The sequence below is a fragment of the Delphinus delphis genome, chromosome 3, assembly GCF_949987515.2.
Source record: "Delphinus delphis chromosome 3, mDelDel1.2, whole genome shotgun sequence".
Taxonomy (NCBI): domain Eukaryota; kingdom Metazoa; phylum Chordata; class Mammalia; order Artiodactyla; family Delphinidae; genus Delphinus; species Delphinus delphis.
The window spans coordinates 30,233,708-30,257,694 of NC_082685.1; the positions used below are offsets into that span (position 1 = coordinate 30,233,708).

General features: G+C 38.8%; 1 protein-coding gene across 3 annotated transcripts in view; it reads right to left on the bottom strand.

Annotated features, from left to right (window-relative positions):
• LOC132423080 (teneurin-2-like) overlaps window positions 1-23,987 on the bottom strand; it is a 389,106-nt gene that overhangs the window by 278,926 nt on the left and 86,193 nt on the right. For all 3 annotated transcript variants that reach the window (XM_060008416.1, XM_069540574.1, XM_069540573.1), the window contains exon 2: window positions 10,254-10,365. The gene's annotated coding sequence lies outside the window, so the exon portion shown is untranslated. The remainder of the gene's footprint in view (window positions 1-10,253; window positions 10,366-23,987) is intronic.

The window sequence follows — 23,987 nt, forward strand, 5'->3', positions numbered from 1 at the left end:
ACTGACTCTTCCTAACAGCCCATGAGGGAAGCACTTATACACATGGGAACCTGGAGCCCTTGAAAGTTTAGTAATATGATCAAGCCTGCCAAGTTTAAGAGCAGTCACTGATCAAACCTCAGCTCTAAGTCAGACAGACCTTGTTTCCAGCTTCATCATTGACTTTGCAACCCTGGGCAAGCCACTTTGATGCCACTTTGCAGAAAAAACTGAAACTTTGAGAGGTGACAATTAATTATGTTTTTTCCACTATTACTTAGATGGGAATTCACCTTCTTGGGTTCCACTGAGATGACCTTTCTTATTTCATGTAATTCTTAATTGAAAAAACTAATTCGTGAAATGTTTTATATGTGTGTCTTTTAAGAGTATAGTATGTTAAATGTGGTAAAAGTTTGTAAGTCTTTTTTGCTTTCTCAAAGGTTCAATTACATTGCAAGTATAAGTTGGTGCTTTAAAAGAATGAAAGAAGTGATATGAAATTCAGAGGTAAGAGTTATCATTGTAGTTATCATCGTGGGCAGCACGCATAAAGGAAAGCACCAGAGAATGGATGGCACAGAATGAGCCGTGAATAATGGCTGGGGATTTGATAAGCACACAGCAGAAAAACAACAAGGGCTGCTTACTGAGGGCCTATTACACACCACCTACTGTGCTAGACTTTCACTGCAACCACTTCAAAACATTTGCCACAATGTTAGCCAGGAGTCGACATCACCTCATTTTACAGATAAAGAAAGTGAGACTCAGATATTAAACATGCTTCTCAAGGTTAAATAGCTAACGCAGGACAGCAGAAGGCTTCAAGTACCACTCTCTTCCTTCCCTTCTTCTTCCTCCTCCTTTTTACTGAATTCTTATGCCAGTGTTTGCATTATGAGCTTTCAGGCTTTATTTGAGCATTTCTTTTCCAGATTGGGTTCAGAACCGAGGCAGTTGGACTGCGTCTGACTTAAGAACCAGACTCGGTCTGACTTAAGCTGGACTGGGTCCAGGGTGAGGCTTCAGGTGAATAAAATTTTGTTTTAAGGCTGAACAAGTAGGCTAACCTTACCAAAGATAATCTTGCATTACAGTAACCACAGTGGAGAACTTTCAACCATTTTAACATAAGCTTATCCATTTATGAGGTGCCCTAGAGAAAAAGGAGTCTCAGGTAGGCACTCACTACAAAGGGTAGAGGGAAAATTATTATTCCTTCCCCTATAGTTTCTGGTGACCAGAATGAAACTTAATGGGACACCATATTCACTCCAGAACCTAGATGGGATCCTGGGAAAACTGGCAGAAGCTGGCAAAGGGTGAGAATTCTTTCCAAAGTCAGCTGTCCCAGACCTGTATCTTTGGTGTCTGGTCAAGAGAGGAAGGTAAAATTTCATAGAGTCCTGAAACAGGACAGAAGGAGGCAGGGCACAACCTTTAAAAGAATGACACAGCCATTGAGGATATGACAAAAACTGGTTAGGACCAACTACGTCCGCGATGGCAGAAGATTTGACTTCCAGTGGACCTTGAGCCTCATTATACACTCATTATAATAGATCGGCATGCTAAATGACATACTCACAGGCAGCAGACAGTTCAGAGGCCAAACATAAAAGGCCAAAAAGTGGGCAGTGGCCTGATTTCTAGGAATCCCCGCCCCTTCCCTGAAGTTGGAATAATCCTCCCACTCATTAGCCTATGAAATTACCCAGCCCGTAAAAACTAACCACCTCATATGTTGGGGCCTCTGGCCTTCTTAGAGGACCCACACTCTGTCTGTGGAGTGTGTTTCTCCCATGGCCCCTCTCACTTTCTGAGACGACCCCGTGCCCTGGGGCCACTCTTGTGTTTTGAGACATTCTGTCTATGGAATGTGCATCTCTCTAAATAAATCCACTTCCTACTTATCATTTTGTCTCTCACTGAATTCTCGTCTGCAACAAGACATCAGGGACCTGAGCTTCATTAAATCCTGAGACCAGATGTGTGATCTCAATTAAAAGACGGAGGGTTCCAGTCGCAATCTGGGTTGGGTGGTTTCAGTCCCTTCCTTTCCAAGCTTGGATTAGCAGGAAAAAACATTGATTATGGATCCTGTCTCTCCCAGGGATGCCTACTGCCTCTTGTTTATTTCATTTCATGTCCAGAGAACTTGATTTGGCAACTGGGAGGTTGAGGGGCCCCCAAATATGGCCAGACAGAAATGCGGGTTGCACTCTGTCTGTGGCCTGGTTCTACTGAGTGTTGCCAGCTCTCAGGGGAACTGAGTTTTTCTTTCTTATGTCTATCTTTGAGATATGGCTCTGGATCTTGGGAGGCCAATATCCTTTGCATCCTCTTTGGGGACTCCTCTTGTGTTCACAGCGTTGTTCAATACTGCCAAGAATATTTATTGTTTGTCCTGGCTGAAAGCTGACAAGATATTCAAAAGGACTTTTTTTAAGTGGCCTTATGTTCAGAAGTTTGTCAAGTTGGAAGTTGATATTCAGAGCCTTATAGGAACTTTCTTTCAGGCCTTCTTCCCAAAGCTAAAATGATACTACGTATCCACAGGGAAAGAAAAGCATTCTGAAGCTACTGTGGAAGAATCTACTAAAACATTCCAAAGACACCCAGCTCTAAATCTAGAACACGGGAAACTTTTGATTTCCATCTTAGCTGAAGATCTTCTTCCTGATATAAAGAAGCAAATTGAGCATAATGTAGTTGGATGGCTGGGTCAGCTTCTGGATATCATTCAGGTTACAACCCAATTCTTTGAGAAACTAAAAACAAAGTTTTATTTGTCTTACAAATCTAGTGTTTACAAGAACAGAAATGTGACTACAGAAAAAATTCAAAGCCCACTTATCCTTTTTACCAACCCCAAAGCCTGCCCCATTCAACTGAAAGGCGTACAGATATTGTAAAAGTCTGAATTTAGGAAACAAAATCCCTTTTCTGAGAAACTTAAATCCTTTCTCTGTGTTCTCTGAGATGTAAATGCTCTACCTGGTCTTCTCTAAGAAGCCAGAGCCATCTCTTGAAATGCAAACTTCAGGAAGGTAATTCTTATTAGAAAAAAAAAAAAAAAAAAAAGAAGCTATTTGGGAATTAGGTGAATGAAAATTCTTAAAAGTCTTTTCCACAAATATTAGTAAAAGCTTTAGCCATCTGAGCAGATAACCTTAACTTATTCTATGTGCCAGAAACACAATTTGGATTCAACTGTTCTTTTATAAGCTAGTGAGTTTTGCATTATTTTATTTGTCTCATGGCTAAAATTTTAAAACAAAAGTTGTAAGATCTCTGAGTTTGTCTGTAAGTTTATATATGTCTATGTATATATGTTATAGATGTGTGATATTTTTTCTACCCCCAGATGATATCGCCAAATTTAATTTGTATATAGTTCTATTTAATTGTCTCAAAGACAAACAACTGCTTATATAAATCAAGTATACTCTCAGAAATATAGAAATTAACTAAACAGTTTTTCATGTTTCATGATCTAGGATAATCTTCAGAAAATAAAAGCTAGTTTAAGTTTGTTGGCTTAATTAAAACAGGCATATTTTTAGTGTTATCAACATTAAACATACTACTTTTATTCTACCTTGGTTACTAACATTCAAATAAGCTCACGTTATCTCGCTTACAGAATTTATCAGCAAGAAAGAAAACTTAAGACTATGGTCGGGGGCTTCCCTGCTGGCTCAGTGGTTGAGAGTCCGCCTGCCAATGCAGGGGACACGGGTTCGAGCCCTGGTCCAGGAAGATCCCACATGCCGCGGAGCAACTGAGCCCGTGCGCCACAACTGCTGAGCCTGTGCTCTAGTGCCTTCAAGCCACGGCTGCTGAGCCCACATGCCACAACTACTGAAGCCCGTGTGCCTAGAGCCCATGCTCCGCAGCAAGAGACGCCACCGCGATGAGAGGCCTGCCCACTGCAGTGAAGAGTGGACCCCGCTCGCTGCAACTAGAGAAAAGCAACGAAGCAGCAACAAAGACCCAAAGCAGCCAGAAACAATAAATAAATTAAATTAAATAATAAAATAAATAAATTAAAAAAAAAAGACTATGGTCACCTGTTTAATGCCTCATGAAATTTTCATTAGTAATCTAAACATAATTGTTAAGAATAAGTAGATGTAAATAAGATAGAAGTTTATAAATAAACTTTTCAACAATAATTATGCTTTATGGCATGTCAACTTAAATATACTTTCCAAAATCTTTTTGGTCACTTGAAACCTTAATGCTCTACAGTCTTAAGATGGGGTTACATTCCAATAAGCCCACTGTAAATTGAAAATATAAGTTGAAAATGCATTTAATACCCTTAACACCAAACATCGTAGTTTAGCTTAGCCTACCTTAAATGTGTTCAGAACACTTACATTAGCCTATAGTTGGGAAAAATCATCTAACACAAAGCTTATTTTATAATAAAGAGTTGAATGTCTTGTGTAATTTATTGAATATTGTACTAAAGTAAAAAACAGAATGCTGGCACGGGTATAGAATGGTTTTAAGTGTATTGGTTTTTGACCCTCATGACTGAATATCTGACTGGGAGCTGCAGTTCACTGCCACTGCCCAGCATCACAAGAAAGCATCATACTACATGTACCAGCCCGAAAAAAGATCAAAATTCGAAGTACTGTTTCTACTGAACGTGAATCTCTTTTGCACCATCATAAAGTTGAAAAATCTTAAGTCAAACCATCGTAAGTCAGGAACCATCTGTACAGAGATAAGTTAAACGATGACTATTCAATGAATATCTAGATAATTTCCAAATAAGATAAAATATTGAAACATTAATTACTGAACATAGGTGTATCCACTTTCAACTTCTTTTTACAGAGGAACTAAAGATATTTGTAACTCTGAAATCAAGACTCCTGGCACAGAGCAGTGAAAACTTTGAATCACCCGATGCAGGTTTCCAGCTGAGATGGAACAAGGCAACTGCCTTGTGGTGTCAGTGCTCATATTATAAATAAGCCTTTTTCATTGTCTCCATAATGTCACATTTTTGTGCATATTGCTGGTGATTTTGCTATTTAAAATGACCCCTGGGCTTCCCTGGTGGCGCAGTGGTTCAGAATCTGCCTGCTAATGCAGGGGACATGGGTTCGAGCCCTGGTCTGGGAGGATCCCACATGCCGCAGAGCAACTAGGCCCGTGAGCCACAACTACTGAGCCTGCGCGTCTGGAGCCTGTGCTCCGCAACAAGAGAGGCCGCGATAGTGAGAGGCCCGCGCACCGCGATGAAGAGTGGCCGCCGCTTGCCACAACTAGAGAAAGCCCTCCACAGAAACGAAGACCCAACACAGCCAAAAATAAATAAATAAACAAATGTGGGGTTTAAAAAAAAAGAAAAAAGAATATTATTTAAAAAAATAAAATGACCCCCAAGCATTGTACTGAAGTGCTGTCTAGTGATGTAAGTGCAAAAAGGCTGTGGTGTGCCTAATGGAGAAAGGACATGTGCTAGATAAGCTTTGTTCAGGGAGGAGTTATAGTGCTGTTGTCTGTGAGTTCACTGGTAACAATCAACAATGTATATTAAATAAGAAGTCTTTTTTTTTCTTTTCTTTTTTCTTTTGTTTTTAAACAGAAACACACATAAAACAAGGTTACGTATTGATCTCTTGATTGATAAAAACGTTGCGACCACAGGGTTGCACTTACTTAATCCTCTATTCCCCCTAGGAGCAGTGGTTCAGCATTTGCTAATTCAGTGTTTTAGACAGCTTTATAGAACATGACTACCACAAATAAGGAGACTCAACTGTATTTATTTATTTTCCCTATGCTCTTGATATTTTATTCTTTGTATGACTATGATCTTGTATTCTTACATTCTTTATTAAGATGCCTTACTTTTGCAACCCGTTTTCTATGGAACTGGGTATCATATGCATGAACACAACACACACACACGCAAATATCCATTTAAAGACCTTGACTATAATCTTTTGACTTATTTATAATTTATATTATGTATCATGGTATTTAATTTATATTAAACTGACCTTTTTTTTTTTTTTTGCGGTACGAGGTCCTCTCACTGTTGTGGCCTCTCCCGTTGCGGAGCACAGGCTCTGGACACGCAGGCTCAGCGGCCATGGCTCATGGGCCCAGCCGCTCTGCGGCATGTGGGATCTTCCCGGACCGGGGCACAAACCCATGTCCCCTGCATCGGCAGGTGGACTCTCAACCACTGCGCCAGCAGGGAAGCCCTTAAACTGACCTTTTAACAATATATTTTTATGTTTTAGTTTTTCAGTCAAATTGAACTCATTCACTTATTTTCCTTTATTTACTCAACACCTTGTTGAGATGCTTGGTTTTATTCAAATTCTATTCTATTTGTTCATCCTGTTTTGCATAGTTCTGAAGATACAATAAGCAGCTATAGGATACTTTTCTTCTTTTTGTAACTGTAGTATAATAGTAAACAAAGTCATTCAAAGGTATTCCATGTCAATTTTCCAAATGAGCTACTTAAAAATTTAAATAGCATTTTATAATTTTCTTAGTCCATGTTACAAATATCTCCCTGATATATATTGATACATTCAGGGACATGGAAACCAAAATCTGCATCCAATGATGGTTGGCAAAAATGCTAAGTACATTAGTCCCACTTCAGCATAAGTGACAACAGCAGGAATTTAAACAAGACAATCCATAATTTAGAAAGTTATGTAACTCTTTATAATAAAACATATGGTTTTCTCTAGAATAACCCCATATTTTTGCTGGTCAAAAAATGTTCAATCAGTGGATCAGTATCTGGAGTAACAGATTGGACCCAAAAACTTGGTTCCCTTGAACAAAATATTTAACCCCTTGGACCGCAGATTTTAGGATTAAATAAGACTTTGTTTTTATGTTAAATAAAATAATTTACATTAAGGAGAAAACATGTTTTAAATGTGGTACATGGTATGCATTTACTAACTGTTCCTTTCTACTTTTCATCTATTCATAATTGTTATATTAAAACACCACAAACATCAGATATTAGTTCTGGTTATATAAGTTCTACTTTGTTCTTTAAATTTTCAAGAAAATATTTTGTGAAATATATAATATTTGCATGACTGTATGTGAGAGAATGTGAAATATTTAAAGAAAACCTGTTGTAAGTCTCACAATGTTAAGAAGCAACTCAGGCATGTAATGCAGGGAAAAAAAAATTTCAAAATGTACTCATCTTAAAGGTTAGATGTTGCGTATTAAAGGGTGTTTCTCTGCAGGCAAAAAAAGCAAAGGGGGGAAAAGAGCTTAGTGTAATACTTTCAAAATGATGCTAATAATTTCAGTTCTTATATAGAAGTGGATTTGAAACTAGAGAATAAATGTGTTAATCTTATTTTTTTAAAGAGACGTGGTCACATATATTCAGTACATACTGATTATTATGAACTCTTTAAATGGGAAGGAAAGTGAAAAATGTCACTTGCTTTCTATTGATGGGGAATTAAATCCACACCTCACCCACTGCCGATGTGTAGCTGAAAACACAGTCTTCATGTAGATCTGTTGATTTTCCCAAATTTCCTACCTAAAGTAGGGTTTCATTTCAATAATACTGGAAATCAAGAAACATTCGTTCTGTTTAGCCCTTATCAAAGGCAATCTTTCAAAGTATCACAGTTTTTTCTATGATTTTTAAGTTGCTTTCTCTTTCATCTTCATTTTTAAAATAGTGAAAAATAGCCAAAAAGCATGTTTTAGTGATGATAAAAACACAGCTTGCATTTCATCCTAGTCTGGCTGAAAGCACATACGACTGTCCTAGAACTATAAGAACCTCCATTTAAATCTCGTGTTTGCTATCAATCCACCATCACCATGGAGTAAAAACCATTTTATATACTACCAGCGAAGCAAAAGGAGACCCATGGAAACGTTTAAGGTAGATCCCTGGCCAGAAAAGCTGTATACTTTATTCTGCCTCTTATGAGCAAAGAGAGTATCATTTAAACTTCAGGCATAAGCCTAAGTTGAAAAGAAAAATAGCCATTGGTGGTCTAGGAGGAAAGTGAAAACCTGGGCAAACACCAGCTTATATTTATAAAGCCTCCTATTGTCTGGGAAAGCTACTCTCACTGATTCTATTAGGGCTGCAAATGACACTCTGAATGAACAGCAGAGGGCAGAAGCCTTGCAGAGTCCTTTTCCAAGTAGGTGGGTATTTCTTGAGAACAGTTTCAACAGAACATAAAATATGATGCCAGAGAGTTATTGTGAAGAATTTCTTTTCAAAGTTAATAGTAGTTTTCTGAAAACTAAGCCCGGCCTCACTGACTGGCTTGTTATTCGGCCAAAATTCAAGGCATTTTTGGTTGCAATAGTCAATTACCAAAGTACTGCCCTAACTAAAATGATGGCAAAACCTAACGAGAACTTTGAGAAAGCGTAATGATTTTCAGGCCAGCACGTTAGGCAGATCACTGAGATTTGGAGACCTGCTTTCACTATCAAGGAAGTTTCTAAGACCATGTAGCCTTTTCTCCCTCTTCCCACATCTACATGCTACTCTTCATTATCCTCTGCCTGACCACCATGTACCGAAGATCCATCTTCTCCAGAAAACCTAATCAAAAGGTTGTAAGCTTTTTAGATGATAAACTTAGGATGATGAGCAAGAAAGGGAAAAACAGGGGACAATTGCTGGCTCTAACAAAGTAAGGAAAATCCTCTAGGAATCCTAAACACAGGCCTCCTTCTCCAATGCAGGATTCATTCTTCTAGGTCCTGCCCCACCAAACTCACCTCCTCTAACTCTGCAGTGTTCTCCTCTGTTACTTGCTCTGGGAGAGGACAGATGGGCTAGCATGGATATGTCAGAGTCTTAGGTTTGTTTCACCGTACGCCCTCCTATTCCTTCCAAAATTAACAACTCTGCATTTATAATGGATTTGCAACACTTGGTGATATTTCCTTAAGAATAGAAACAATGATGGACCCAAGTTTCCAAGACACAAAGTGGAACCCGGAGATGATTCTGGGAGAGGATGGTGCCTCATCTGTGTGTGAGCAACCGTGAAGTCAGAGCTGTGCTCTAACAAAATCAAGTTTTCCTTGTACAACCCAGTTTGGATCTGATCTCCAAGACATTAGGAACAACGATACTTTAGAGAAAGTAGACTCTAAACTGACTGATTGAACTAAGCTGTCTGATGACTGTATTACACACACCTCCTTCCTGAGGGTATTCCCATCATCATCCCTCCCTTATTCCCATGACCACTCCCTCAGCCACGTTAGACCTATACTCACTGCCTCATTTTCATTGAAAAAGCTTCTGCAAGCAATAAAAAATATAGAAAAAGAAAAAAGGATTTAATCCAGATACCTTTTCCATTTATCCATCTAATCACTTAAGAGTCTTTACTGGACCTCCTCTCATACCTCATCCTTGGCCACAAAATCTCTATACATACTCAAATTACTGAAATTATTCTGTAACTAATGTTTTAGCTAAGTCAGATATCCCATTCCCAAATTAGAAGTGCATAATATATTAGTTGTCCCCATAGAACTCATCTATGGGTCAAACTTGGTAGGATTTGACTTGTAAAAGCAAGATCGAAGAAAGCAAAACACCAGAGAAAAAAGGATGTAGGAAGCCCAAGAAAGCCTTAGGAAGACATTTGATATATGATGTTAGATGCTGTAGAAATATATTGAGGATGCCAGTTCAGGGACAATAAAAGCAGAAAGGATTTTACTAGGAGCATTAGAAAGACTCGCCAGCTTCCTTTTTGCTTTCTGCCTGCATAGATTAACAACATTAAACAGATCAAGGGGAACAAATTTTTCTATCCAAAAGGTCTTTACACACGGCAATGTGATGCTATGTGGTCCAGCTAATCAAAACCATCACCTTTTATTTCCATATGTATATAACAAATACCAAAAGTGTGGTGGCCAAGTTATTCTTAGAGGCTAGGGAATGAGGAATTGGGGGCTGGAGGGTGAGTCCATCCAGGTAGATAAGAACCAGATGCATGACTGAAGAATGGTAAAGTCATTCTCTTGGGTTGGGAGCGAGAGAGACAATCGCAGATTGCAGAGAGAAAATGACAGTACTAATTACTTTTGTCCATAAGGAAAAAAGCAAAAAAAAAAGAAAAGCCAGCTTTCCTGCACAGAGCTGGAAGAGCCCTATTTTGTGATCTGCATGAAAGCACTTTGGTCAACAATGCAAACAGAACTTGAGGCACAGCAAAACACAAAATTGTAGCTATGATTCCACTCACCAAAATGGTGGATCTTCAGTGTGCAACAGTGAGCTCTACCGGAGCGCTCCGCAGCAAAGCCGAGTGATGAAGCAAGCCCCAGACTGCTTAGGCAATAAAAAGTTGGATGTGACTGTTAAAAAAGAAAAGAAAACAGATAAGACTAAAATGAGCACATAAAACAAACAAACAAAAAGAATAAAAATGCAAATAAATACCACATATCTTCAAAATGTAGGGAAGCTGGAATTGGGAGCTAAATTAGCTTAACTGTATACCTTACCCTTTCGAATATCTTTCAAAAGAGGAATGTAAAATATGGTATAAAACATTATTAGTTCAGTTATTTTGACTATAGCACACCATTCCCATTAAGACACAATAGCATACCCATTTGTTATCCTTCAAATGTGATGCTGTTTATAATATTATAACACCTAAATGCACAGTATTAGAATGGGATATTATTTAAAGGCATCTTTCTAGCAATATACAGATTTTAGGTCTGCTCTTCACATTTATAAATTATTTATTTCATCTTAAAATGTACTGTTTGCTCACCCATACAGTTTGAGCATTATTTCGTCAACTTTTAAATTCAAATACTTGCTAGTTGGTGCCACAGTCAATAGGATATGGGAAGTCCCCTGACTCTAACACAACTTGCTTTGGACAAATGACCTAAGGTCTCCTTAGCTAAAATTTGGATATAACAGCACCTATTTCACAGAAGTGTTGTGAAAATTAAACACGATAATCTATCAAAGCACTTAGTACAGTGCCTGGCACACGGCACCCCTACATTACTTGTCAGCTGTCATTGTTGTCACAGTTGTTACCATGACTCCAAGGCCACAGGTCCGAAATCATCAACAGAGATTTTTGGGCTCATTTCCCAATGATTAACTCTTAAAATTTCACACACACCCCTCCCCTTTTCAAAAAAGTCCACAAATTAAGTGAATTTGCTTAAGACATTCGCTATTCATTAGATTCCCTTCTCCCCTGGCAGTACGACTGGGGCAGTGATGGAGACACAGGGAGATTTCTTAAGTTTGCAAAGGAATTTCACAAATAATGCAAACATGAAAAGAAAGGTCAACAAAGAGAAACAACAGTTGAAAATGAATGGTTCTAATTTCCCAGCTCTGTTCAACTCATTCTCATCCCCTGAGTACTAACGTAGTCATCCACATGTAAAAAGGAGCCACCCCCCACCAATCAGCCAACCCAGGTAGGTTCCCAGGCAGTGCTAGTGAGCAAGAGAGGGGCCAGTCTGACTGAGCCCATCTCCAGTGCCCAGATGTGGCCACAGCTGGATACCACACTCCTAATCACCTTCCTCCCAAGGGAAAGTATTATTTTCAGACTGATGGCTCTATCTTCCCTGGCCACTCTGAAAAGCCTTCCAGCCCTCCACAAAGACTCCTGGTAGGATGCAATAAATACTGGGTGCTAGCTTCCTGATCTTCCAGACAGGAAGAGGGCTTGCCATAGAGCAATGGAGAGCACAGAACTTAAATCACAGCGGACCTGAGTTTGAATTGTGTCTCTATCACTAATAAGTACAATCTCATACAAGGTTCCTCAGACCCTCTGAGCCTCAGTCTACTTATCTGTAAGATGGGAGCAGGGGCAAAACTCCAACAACACAAATTTGAATAAGGAAACAAAATGTTTCTAGAACACAGCAGGCATAAAACAAATGTTCATCGCAATTTCTGCTTTCCTTGCTCTGCTATCTTGCTTATTTTGGTACATTGATAGTCTGATTATAAGGAAATGATAGAATTAGAATTGTCTGATCAAAATTATGTGTCTTTAAAAGACAAACTGACAAGACTACACAGAATTATAAGACCTTGTGTCAACTTGCTTTGTTTTTATTTTTTTTCCAAGTTTTCAACCTGGCAATCACAGCCCAGCAAAGCAATACAGTTCTTTGATTTCCTCCTTAGAAACTCCGCAGCCTTTATTGTCTTTATATTGTACAACTTTAGCACTTAATTATATCCTAGCTTGTAATAATTAGGTGTCCTTATAATCAAGTCTGTTTACTCACTTGTGCAGTTCTGATCCTTTAATCTCTCTTGAATATTAGTTTTTAATGCTAATAAGAGCCACAATTTAACAATTTTATTACTAAATAAAACTGAGAGAATATTTTGAAGATTCACTAATGGGTTGAATCTAAACCTTACTTTTATAATTAGGAATAGTACCAAGTCATAAAAGTAAGCCTCAACAGTAGAAACACATGGAGCTTGTATGCTTTCCCATGGACTAGTTGTACAGCCTTGAACAGGTCACTGACCTTCATCTTTGGACCTGTAAATAAGCCTGCACTTAAGTCAAATATTTGTTTCAGCTAGATCACAAGTTTATTTTAAAGAGAAGTTAGGAATTCTCTATAACAACAAGACAGCTGTTAATTTTAGGCAAGAGATATGTTACTGGCTTTGTTACTTCAAATCATGTTAATTATAAATTTAAAAGCCTGTTCCTACAATGTAAAATAAAAACAGGCATGGTCAGTGTACATAGTATATTTAATACAGCATAATGATTAATACATCTCTAGCCTCTACAGTTAAACTGCTGGGGTTTAACATGTGACAAAGACACAACAGCCATGGATTCCAAGACAAATTTCAAACCTCTATGTTCCTTAGACTCCTCCTGGGTAAAATAGGGATAATAACAATATCTAATTTACAGGGTTGTTGTAAAGATTACATAGATAATTCACTTAATGACTGGTACATACTAAATGTTAGCTATTATTATGTTTTATTAGTGAAGTAGAATTACATAAAAATCTGCTTTCTGAAGTACCAAATTTACCTCATATTATATGCATTATGAATATCTGTCAGTTGGATAAACGGAAATGACTTTTTGACCAGTATAGTTCACTTATCAAATATTCAGTAACAAATAATGCATGCTTTAAGGCAATACATTTACCAAATGTTGTTATTTATTAGGTTTCCGTCTACACTGATATGTCAGATAATGCATATATTGATTGAAATTGAATCTTATTAATTAACTTATAATGAAACTAACCCAACCCAAACTGTAATTTTTTGTTCTAAAATATAAATTTTTGTTAGATTTTATAGACTTTATGTAACTACAATGAAATCTATAGTTTCAAATTTATTTTTGAATATTCTTTTATAGTATCATTGTTTAAAAAAAGGTACAGTTAAATAAAAACAAAGACAGAGGCTTCCGGGAAGATGGCGGAAGAGTAAGACGCAGAGATCACCTTCTCCCCATAGATACACCAGAAATACATCTACACGTGGAACAACTCCTACAGAACACCTACTGAATGCTGGCAGACGACCTCAGACCTCCCAAAAGGCAAGAAACCCCCCACATACCTGGGTAGGGCAAAATAAAAAAGAATAAACAGAGACAAAAGGGTAGGGACGGAACCTGCACTAGTGGGAGGGAGCCGTGAACGGGGAAAGGTTTCCACACGTTAGAAGCCCCTTCGCGGGTGGAGATTGCGGATGGCGGAGGGGGGAAGCTTCGGTGCCACGGAGGAGAGTGCAGCAACAGGGGTGCGGAGGGCAAAGCGGAAAGATTCCCGCACAGAGGATCAGGGCCGACCGGCACTCACCAGCCCAAGAGGCTTGTCTGCTCACCCGCCGGGGCGGGCGGGGCTGGAAGCTGAGGCTCGGGCTTCGGTCAGAGCGCCGGGAGAGAACTGGGGTTGGTGGTGTGACCACAGCCTGAAGGGGTTAGTGCACCACAGCTAGCCGGGAGGGAGCCCGGGAAAACTCTGGACCTGCCAAAGAGGCAAGAGACTTTCTCTTCCCTCTTTGTTTCCTGGTGCGCGAGGAGAGGGGATTAAGAGCGCTGCTTAAAGGAGCTCCAGAGATGGGCGCGAGCTGTGGCTAAAAGCGCGGACCCCAGAGACGGGCATGAGATGTTAAGGCCGCTGCTGCCGCCACCAAGAAGCCTGTGTGTGAGCACAGGTCACTATCCACACCCCCCTTCCGGGGAGCCTGTGCAGCCCACCACGGACAGGGTCCTGGGATCCAGGGACAACTTCCCCAGGAGAATGCACAGCGCGCCTCAGGCTGGTGCACTGCTATGCCAGCCTCTGCCGCCGCAGGCTCGCCCCGCACTCCGTGCCCCTCCCTCCCCCGGGCCTGAGTGAGCCAGAGCCCCCATATAGGCGGCTCCTTTAACCCCGTCCTGTCTGAGTGAAGAACAGACGCCCTCCGGCGACATACATGCAGAGGCGGGGCCAAATCCAAAGCTGAGCCCCTGTGAGCTGTGAGAACAAAGAAGAGAAAGGGAAATCTCTCCCAGCAGCCTCAGAAGCAGCAGATTAAAGCTCCACAATCAACTTGATGTACCCTGCATCTGTGGAATACATGAATAGACAACCAATCATCCCAAATTAAGGAGGTGGACTTTGAGAGCAAGATTTATGATTTTTTTCCCCTTTTCCTCACTTTGTGTGTATGTGGTATGCTTCTGTGTGAGATTTTGTCTGTATAGCTTTGCTTCCACCATTTGTCCTAGGGTTCTATCTGTAACTTTATTTTATTTTTCTTTCTTTCTTCCTTTCTCCCTTCCTTCCTTCCTTCCTTCCTTCCTTTCTTTCTTTCCTCCCTTTCTTCCCTTTCTTTCCTCCTTTAGACAACAAATCATGCCAAATTGAGAAGGTGGACTTTGAGAGCAAGATTTATGATTTTTTTCCCCTTTTCCTCTTTTTGTGAGTGTGTATGTGTATGCTTCTGCGTCCGATTTTGTCTGTATAGCTTTGCTTCCACCATTTGTCCTAGGGCTCTATCCGTCTGTTTTTTGTTTTTGTTTTTTGAATTTTTTTCTCTTAATAACTATATTTTTATTTTAATAACTATTATATTTTCTCTTACTTTGTTTTATTTTACTTTATCTTCTTTCTTTTTTTCCGTCCTTCCCTCCTTCTTTCCTCCCTCCCTCCCTCCCTCCTTTCTTCCTTTCTTTCTTTCTACTTCTACTAATTCTTTTTCTACTTTTTCTCCCTTTTATTCTGAGCCATGTGGATGAAAGGCTCTTGGTACTGCAGCCAGGAGTCAGTGCTGTGCCTCTGAGGTGGGAGAGCCAACTTCAGGACACTGGTCCACAAGAGACCTCCCAGCTCCACATAATATCAAATGGTGAAAATCTTGCAGAGATCTCCATCTCAACACCAGCACCCAGCTTCACTCAACGACCAGCAAGCTACAGTGCTGGACATCCTATGCCAAACAAATAGCAAGACAGGAACACAACCCCACCCATCAGCAGAGAGGCTGCCTAAAATCATAATATGTCCAAAGACACCCCAAAACACACCACCAGAGGTGGAACTGCCCACCAGAAAGACAAGATCCAGCCTCATCCACCAGAACAAAGGCACTAGTCCCCTCCACCGGGAAGCCTACACAACCCACTGAACCAACATTAGCCACTGGGGACAGACACCAAAAACAACAGGAACTACGAACCTGCAGCCTGCAAAAAGGAGACCCCAAACACAGTAAGATGAGCAAAATGAGAAGACAGAAAAACACACAGCAGATGAAGGAGCAAGATAAAAACCCACCAGACCAAACAAATGAAGAGGAAATAGGCAGTCTACCTGAAAAAGAATTCAGAATAATGATAGTAAAGATGATCCAAAATCTTGGAAATAGAATAGACAAAATGCAAGGAACATTTAACAAGGACCTAGAAGAACTAAAGATGAAACAAACAACGATGTACAATACAATAGATGAAATTAAAAATACTCTAGATGGGATCAATAGCAGAATAACTGAGGCAGAAGAACGGATAAGTGACCTGGAAGATAAAATAGTGGAAATAACTACTGCAGACCAGAATAAAGAAAAAAGAATGAAAAGAACTGAGGACAGTCTCAGAGACCTCTGGGACAACATTAAATGCACCAACATTCGAATTATAGGGGTTTCAGAAGAAGAAGAGAAAAAGAAAGGAACTGAGAAAATATTTGAAGAGATTATAGTTGAAAACTTCCCTAATATGGGAAAGGAAATACTCAAGTCCAGGAAGCACAGAGAGTCCCATACAGGATAAATCCAAGGAGAAATACGCCAAGACACATATTAATCAAACTGTCAAAAATTAAATACAAAGAAAACATATTAAAAGCAGCAAGGGAAAAGCAACAAATAACATACTAGGGAATCCCCATAAGGTTAACAGCTGATCTTTCAGCAGAAACTCTACAAGCCAGAAGGGCCTGGCAGGACATATTTAAAGTAATGAAGGAGAAAAACCTGCAACCAAGATTACTCTACCCAGCAAGGACCTCATTCAGATTTGATGGAGAAATTAAAACCTTTACAGACAAGCAAAAGCTGAGAGAGTTCAGCACCACCAAACCAGCTTTACAACAAATGCTAAAGGAACTTCTCTAGGCAAGAAACACAAAAGAAGGAAAAGACCTACAATAATGAACCCAAAACAATTAAGAAAATGGGAATAGGAACATACATATTGATAATTACCTTAAATGTAAATGGACTAAATGCTCCCACCAAAAGACACAGATTGGCTGAATGGATACAAAAACAAGACCCATATACATGCTGTCTACAAGAGACCCACTTCAGACCCATAGACACATACAGACTGAAAGTAAGGGGATGGAAAAAGATATTTCATGCAAATGGAAACCAAAAGAAAGCTGGAGTAGCAATTCTCATATCAGACAAAATAGACTTTAAAATAAAGACTATTAGAAGAGACAAAGAAGGACACTACATAATGATCAAGGATCGATCCAAGAAGAAGATATAACAATTGTAAATATTTATGCCTCCAACATAGGAGCACCTCAATACGTAAGGCAAATACTAACAGCCATAAAAGGGGAAATAAACAGTAACACATTCATAGTAGAGGACTTTAACACCCTACTTTCACCGATGGACAGGTCATCCAAAATGAAAATAAATAAGGAAACACAAGCTTTAAATGATACATTAAACAAGATGGACTTAATTGATATTTATAGGACACTCCATCCAAAAACAACAGAATACACATTTTTCTTAAGTGCTCATGGAACATTCTCCAGGATAGGTCATATCTTGGGTCACAAATCAAGCCTTGGTAAATTTAAGAAAACTGAAATTGTATCAAGTATCTTTTCCGAACACAACGCCATGAGACTACATATCAATTACAGGAAAAGATCTGTAAAAATGCAAACACGTGGAGGCTAAACAATACACTACTTAATAACGAAGTGATCACTGAAGAAATGAAAGAGGAAATTAAAAAAAATACCTACAAACAAATGACAGTGGAGACACGACGACCCAAAATCTATGGGAAGCAGCAAAAGCAGTTCTAAGAGGGAAGTTTATAGCAATACAATCCTACCTTAAGAAACAGGAAACATCTCAAATAAACAACATAACCTTGCCCCTAAAGCAATTAGAGAAAAAAGAACAAAAAAAACCCAAAGTTAGCAGAAGGAAAGAAATCATAAAAATCAGATGAGAAATAAATGAAAAAGAAATGAAGGAAACGATAGCAAAGATCAATAAAACTAAAAGCTGGTTCTTTGAGAAGATAAGCAAAATTGATAAACCATTAGCCAAACTCATCAAGAAGAAAAGGAAGAAGACTCACGTCAATAGAATTAGAAATGAAAAAGGAGAAGTAACAACTGACACTGCAGAAATACAAAAGATCATGAGAGATTACTACAAGCAACTCTATGCCAATAAAATGGACAACCTGGAAGAAACGGACTAATTCTTAAAAATGCACAACCTGCCAAGACTGAATCAGGAAGAAATAGAAAATATTAACAGACCAATCACAAGCACTGAAATTGAAACTGTGATTAAAAACCTTCCAACAGACAGAAGCCCAGGATCAGATGGCTTTACAGGCAAATCCTTTTTTTTTTTTTTTTTTGCGGTACGCGGGCCTCTCCCATTGCGGAGCACAGGCTCTGGACGTACAGTCTCAGTGGCCATGGCTCACGGGCCCAGCAGCTCCGCGGCATGTGGGATCCTCCCGGACCGGGGCATGAACCCGCGTCCCCTGCATTGGCAGGTTGACCCTCAACCACTGTGCCACCAGGGAAGCCCCCACAGGCGAATTCTATCAAACATTTAGAGAAGAGCTAACACCTATCCTTCTAAAACTTTTCCAAAATATAGCAGAGGGAGGAACACTCCCAAACTCATTCTACAAGGCTACCATCTCCCTGATACCAAAACCAGACAAGGATGTCACAAAGAAAGAAAACTGCAGGCCATTATCACTGATGAAGATAGATGAAAAAATCCTCAACAAAATACTAGCAAACAGAATCCAACAGTACATGAAACGGATCATACACCATGATCAAGTGGGGTTTATTCCAGGAATGCAAGGATTCTTCAATATACGTAAATCAATCAACGTGATACACCATATTAACAAACTGAAGGAGAAAAACCATATGATCATCTCAATAGATGCAGAGAAAGCTTTCGACAAAATTCAACACCCATTTATGATAAAAACCCTGCAGAAAGTAGGCTTAGAGGGAACTTTCTTAAACATAATAAAGGCCATATATGACAAAACCACAGCCAACATCGTCCTCAATGGTGAAAAACTGAAAGCATTTCCACTAAGATCAGGAACAAGACAAAGTTGCGCACTCTCACCACTCTTATTCATCATAGTTTTGGAAGTTTTAGCCACAGTAATCAGAGAAGAAAAGGAAATAAAAGGAATCCAAATCGGAAAAGAAGAAGTAAGACTGTCACTGTTTGCAGATGACATGACACTATACATAGAGAATCCTAAAGATGCTACCAGAAAACTACTAGAGCTGATCAATGAATTTGGTAAAGTAGCAGGATATAAAATTAATGCACAGAAATCTCTGGCATTCCTATACACTAATGATGAAACATCTGAAAGTGAAATCAAGAAAACACTCCCATTTACCACTGCAACAAAAAGAATAAAATATCTAGGAATAAACCTTCCTAAGGAGACAAAAGACCTGTATGCAGAAAATTATAAGACACTGATGAAAGAAATTAAAGATGATACAAATAGATGGAGAGATATACCATGTTCTTGGATTGGAAGAATCAACATTGTGAAAATGACTCTACTACCCAAGGCAATCTACAGATTCAATGCAATCTCTTTCCAACTACCACTGGCATTTTTCACAGAACTAGAACAAAAAAATTCACAATTTGTATGGAAACACAAAAGACCCTGAATACCCAAAGCAATCTTGAGAATGAAAAACGGAGCTGGAGGAATCAGGCTCCCTGACTTCAGACTATACTACAAAGCTACAGTAATCAAGACTGTATGGTACTGGCACAAAAACAGAAAGATAGATCAATGGAACAGGATAGAAAGCCCAGAGAGAAACCCACACACATATGGTCCCCTTATCTTTGATAAAGGAGGCAGGAATGTACAGTGGAGAAAGGACAGCCTCTTCAATAAGTGGTGCTGGGAAAACTGGACAGATACATGTAAAATTATGAGATTAGATCACTCCCTAACACCATACACAAAAATAAGCTCAAAATGGATTAAAGATCTAAATGTGAGGCCAGAAACTATCAAACTCTTAGAGGAAAACATAGGCAGAACACTCTATGACATAAATCACAGAAAGATCCTTTTTGACCCACCTCCTAGAGGAATGGAAATAAAAACAAAAATAAACAAATGGGACCTAATGAAACTTCAAAGCTTTTGCACAGCAAAGGATACCATAAACAAGACCAAAAGACAATCCTCAGAATGGGAGAAAATATTTGCAAATGAAGTAACTGACAACATATCAATTTCCAAAATTTATAAGCAGCTCAATAACAAAAAAACAAACAACCCAATCCAAAAATGGGCAGAAGACCTAAATAGACATTTCTCCAAAGAAGATATACAGACTGCCAACAAACACATGAAAGAATGCTCAACATTATTAATCATTAGAGAAATGCAAATCAAAACTACAATGAGATATCATATCACACCAGTCACAATGGCCATCATCAAAAAATCTAGAAACAATAAATGCTGGAGAGGGTGTGGAGAAAAGGGAACCCTCTTGCACTGTTGGTGGGAATGTAAATTGATACCGCCACTGTGGAGAACAGTATGGAGGTTCCTTAAAAAACTGCAAATACAACTACCATATGACCCAGCAATCCCACTACTGGGCATATACCCTGAGAAAACCATAATTCAAAAAGAGTCATGTACCAAAATGTTCATTGCAGCTCTATTTACAATAGCCCAGAGATGGAAACAACCTAAGTGTCTATCATCGGATGAATGGATAAAGAAGATGTGGCACATATATACAATGGAATATTACTCAGCCATAAAAAGAAACAAAATTGAGCTATTTGTAATGAGGTGTATAGACCTAGAGTCTGTCATACAGAGTGAAGTAAGTCAGAAAGAGAAAGACAAATACCGTATGCTAACACATATATATGGAATTTAAGAAAAAAAAATGTTATGAAGAACCTAGGGGTAAGACACAGACCTACTAGAGAATGGACTTGAGGATATGGGGAGGGGGAAGGGTAAGCTGTGACAAAGTTAGAGAGAGGCATGGACATATATACACTACCAAACGTAAGGTAGATAGCTAGTGGGAAGCAGCCACATAGCTTAGGGAGATCAGCTGGGTGCTTTGTGACCACCTGGAGGGGTGGGATAGGGAGGGAGGGTGGGAGGGAGGGAGATGCAAGAGGGAAGAGATATGGGAACATATGTATAACTGATTCACTTTGTTATAAAGCAGAAACTAACACACCATTGTAAAGCAATTATACTCCAATAGAGATGTAAAAAAAAAAAAAACATAATAGCTACTCAATAAATATTTATTGAATTTGGTGCTATTAAAAAAATAAATAAGAAAACTAAACAACAAAGACAGTAAATGTCATTCAAAAGCACATCAAGGGCTTCCCTGGTGGCGCAGTGGTTGAGAGTCCGCCTGCCAATGCAGGGGACGCGGGTTCGTGCCCCAGTCCGGGAAGATCCCACATGCCACAGAGCGGCTGGGCCCGTGAGCCATGGCCGCTGAGCCTGCGCATCCGGGGCCTGTGCTCCGCAACAGGAGAGGCCACAACAGTGAGAGGCCCGCGTACGGCAAAAAAAAAAAAAAAAAAAAAAAAAAAAAAGGCACATCAAACTGACAGAGCAGTATAAAGCAAGTATGCGCCAATTTAAAAACAAACAAAATAAGCACATCAGCCGGTGATAATTGCTGCTTACATGTTGTTCAGCACTGTCCTAGACTTCTCTTTATAAATAAATTCACATGGAATACACAAAATTGTGCATACACAGGACAATGCCATCTATCTATTTTTATTCCAAGCCCTTTTCTCTAACAGAAATACATATTCTAGATTACTGACGGCAGTTAATCTGGGTCCACTGTTGATTCAATCAAATTATTTTAACTTTTCATTTAATGTTTATAGGAAATTTGAGAATTCTAAATATTCTTTTAGAAGTATTAAAAATGTGTAATTTAAATTAATTAAATATTATTGACATTTGGGGAGTGATTTAGGAATGCCTTAATTTGCATCTTTCAGATAGACTTTTCCACCATTAAACATATCAGAAAAATTAAACAAATACCAGGCTACATATTTTACACAAACGCCACAAAACAAAATGATACCGACAAACCTATAAAAAGCCAGACAATAGGCGTAAAACTTGCAAGATGTTGTTATCTTCATTCAAACTACAAGTTCCCTTAATGGAAATTAAGTTTATAGGCTTAAAAGAAATATGAACAATTTTCCCTTGAGATATAAAGAGAATGATATTACAATGTGAGGAATGGGAGATTAGTAAATGCAAATTAACTGACTTCTTTCTAATGAATAAAACTATTTCATAAACATAAAAATATGAGCATATGAATTTCATTCCACACGGCAGAAGAAAATGAAACGATGATTTCAAATGAATTTCAGAATACTCAAGCCATTTTGATTTCTGCGATTCACATAAATGTTTAGAAACTTCAGCCTTATTCAAAAATGGAATATTCTAAGTCCAAATAGAAGGTCGCTCTACTACTCAATAAGGAAATTTGATAATAAAGCATTTGCACCTGCAATAAAATAATTTTATGAGGTAGAGAAGTATTAATTGACCTAGATATACTAAAACCAGTCAACTAGTGATATTCATGCATTAATTTGACAAATACCTAATTGATCATATATCAAATATTACTTTGAGCTCTAGATCTATGTTGTCCAACAGAGTAGCCAGCAGCCACATATGGCTACTTATTGGCTATTGAGCACTTAAAATGTGGCTAGTCTGCAATGACATGTGCTGTCAATGGAAAACACACACGTGATTTCACAGATTTGGTATAAAAATGTAAACTAACTCAATATTTTTATATTGGTTATTACACATTGAAAAGATAATGTTGAATATATTGAGTTAAATAAAATATATTCACATAATTAATTTCACCAGCTTCTTTTAACTACTTTTCATGTGCCTATTAGAACATTTAAGATAACATATGGGGTTTGCATTATATTTCTATTGCACAGCCGTTCCCAAGAAGATGACAGTAGTTAACAAGGAAATCAGGTCTTTGTATTCATGTATGCATGCTTGTGGCCGGGCGCTAAGGCTGTTTAAGGACCTGTGTCAGACACAGAGGAACGTGCATTAAAATGTGAGCTGCAAGCCAACCCGTGAAATCTTGCCACCTAGTCATATGCATTAGAAAGACACATCAAAAGTCACATAAATAGCAAAGCTACTAAATATGAACAACTTAAAACATAACACTGATTTTTGCAAAGAAGTCTCTAATACAGTTATGGTTGTTCAATGCCTCTCACTTCTTTTGTCATGAGGCGAGCATTAGGTCAATGTCCGGTGCCGAATGTACCACTGGGGTGGTGGTGCGGGCTCCTCGGGCTTCAGTGGAGGGAGGGGGAGCTCATATTTTATTTCCTTTTAATGGTAAATTTGTACAGCGGAGCAAGAGAGCAGCCTCAACACAAATGCTATTTGAAATTCATCGATATCTCCAAGCTGGCTAAGTTAGATCTGAAGAGGAGAAAGCCCCGAGAAAACATTTCAAAACCTCCAGAGGTCCCTGAAGCCCCCCTAAGGACCTGAAGGCTGTGACAAATAGATTATAGAACTGTCAAGTAAACGTTAGAGGTTAATTAGCAGAGCACGATCATTGGTGGCTCTGACCAATATCACACAGAATAACAAGAAGGTATGCTTAGAATAATATCTATTTTTATAATATGCTTTATTCCCTCCAAAACCACTTCTGAGCAAAGAAGTCTCCTTTTCTCACTGTATGGAATCTCTGAAATGTTCACGCTTTAGGATACCATTTCAATTAATTTAAATCATCTTTTCTCCCACACAGAGATTTCCACAATAACCTGTCAAATTCTGGCATAATTTTACTCAGAATATGTGGTTTCTATCATAGAGATGCACCAAACCAGTCAAAACACAATCATATTTTCAACTTTCAAATGCAGAATATGTGATCCAAAGCTTATGTTCAACAGTTTCAATAAAAAGAAAAAAAATAATCGACAAAAGTTTAAAAAGATACCCCGTGTAATACCAATTCTTTAAGCAATTTTGAAAGGGTCGAACCTTATTTTGCTTCAGAGTTTTTGTTTGTTTGTTTGTTTGTTTTTGCGGTACGCGGGCCTC